The sequence below is a fragment of the Apium graveolens genome, chromosome 10 (genome assembly GCF_009905375.1).
Source record: "Apium graveolens cultivar Ventura chromosome 10, ASM990537v1, whole genome shotgun sequence".
NCBI classification, from domain to species: Eukaryota; Viridiplantae; Streptophyta; class Magnoliopsida; order Apiales; family Apiaceae; genus Apium; species Apium graveolens.
The window spans coordinates 193,230,234-193,232,257 of NC_133656.1; positions in this window are offsets into that span (position 1 = coordinate 193,230,234).

The window sequence follows — 2,024 nt, forward strand, 5'->3', positions numbered from 1 at the left end:
GCTTTGTTAACTGTCACTATCAACTGCTATGAGACTGAGCATCCGTTGAAGCTTTCATCCGTTGATGGCTTTATCCATTGATGCTCTAGCAGTTGAAGCTTTATCCGTTGAAGCACTTATCCGTTGATGGATATTATCCGTTGAAGCATTAGAGACATCCGTTGAAGCTTAGTTTCTTATCCGTTGAAGGTCTTCAATATCCGTTGACACTTCTTCACTTATACAAAATTACAAGGCATGAAATATTTACAATTAGCCATCCTATTTGTACATCCATTAGAAGTCAACATGACTGATTATCTCCTAACAACATCTAAGAATTACAGCTTGAAACCAGAGAGTGAGATGTGCTACAATACCAAACTTATTGCTAAGTAAGGCTACTCCTTCAACGGATAGCCAAGATGGTCTTATCCGTTGAGGCTACAAACACTAGATTTCTACTTAAGTGTTTTGCTAAACTTATCATCAAATTAATACACATATTCCTAACAATCTCCCCCTATTTATGTCTACTAGAACTGTAGGCATAAATTTGGGTTTAGCTTGATGATAACAAAACACTTAACAAATATATAAACTGTAACAAAGCAGAAATTCAAAAGTGCTACAGAAGTGTATATGCTGAGATGAAATTGAAGAAATACATTGTTTCCAAGGGTGCTCCTTTAGCCTGAGCAAATTACTTTCTTTTCCTTTGATCCCTGGTTTTCTTTCCTAGCCTCCTGTCATTCTCCTCTATTTGAAGTTGAAGTTGTCTGTAGAATTCAGCTTCATCTTCTTCATTGATATCTAACTTAGATTGCATATCCTTGAGAGTTTCATTACTGGCAATCTTTAGCTGATCTTTAATTCTGAAAAATCTTCTGACTCCTTTGTTGTCTCTGAACTCCATCAACCAATGAGGTGATTTGTGAATTGTAATTCCTCTCTCTTGAATGAGTAAAGTTCTAGGCAAGGCATTGGGCTCCCTCCAAGTTTTCCTTATGTTGGCAATCTTGTTGAGAATCTCAGTCCTGGCAGTTCTGGTAAAGCCAGAATCCTTATGTATGGCTGAGTAGACTCTAATCAAGGTAGAGTAGCCTTCATTCAGAATTCTGTGAAGAGGCCATGTTCTTTCCCCAGCTTCTTTGTATTTGAACACTAGTCTTTCTGGTAGTTGTCTGTAGGCAGCTATTCCCCTTACATCCTCCAGCTCATCCAGATAGAGTTCAATGTCTGAAAATTCTTTTATGTCACAGATGTGAACATAATCATCTTTAGAGGTTTGAGGTTTAGGCTTAGGCTTCTGTGTGAATTTGATTGAGGCTTTAGAGGGTGTTGATTTGATTCTTCTTTTCCGCTTCTTTGATGGTGGAGAAGAGGTTAGGAAGGTGGGTGATTTGATTGTGTCCCAATCAATTGGTTCCTCATTGGGAATGATTGTTTCACCATGAATGTTCATGAAGGGGTCAGGTACAATGGGTTCAGGAATAGAGGGTAGTGGTTTGGATATTGATTGGGTTTCTTCAATCTTATCTACCTTCTTTCTCTTTGCATTGACCTTCTTTCTTTTCCCTTTCTGCCATTCTTCCTTACTTCTTTCCTCCATCTCAGTACCAACCATGTCCCCCATAGCTTCATCTTCACCTTTGTCTTCAATTTCTTTCTGTTCTTCAGCCTGACTTGACTTTAGCTATTTTTCAAGCTTTGCTTGTGCTCTTTTGTCAGCCTTTAGCTGTTTGGCTTCTTCCTTCAACCTTTTGGTTTCTTCCCTCTTGGCTATTGAGAATTTGGGATGTCCTTGCATCACACATATGCTCTTTCCCTCTCTGAAGATAATAGCCATGTTTCTCTTTACAGCCTCATCCATGGTCTCTTTGAGATATGCAATACTTCTACCTAAAAGCTTGTCCTCATCAGCTTTTGGAAGAGGAAAATCCACCTCTTTTAGAGGATTCATTGTAGAGTCCTTATTGGATCTGTTGTTGGGCTTGAGAACCATAGGTTGCAGATCTTTGGAAGAAGTTTCTCCATCCTTATGC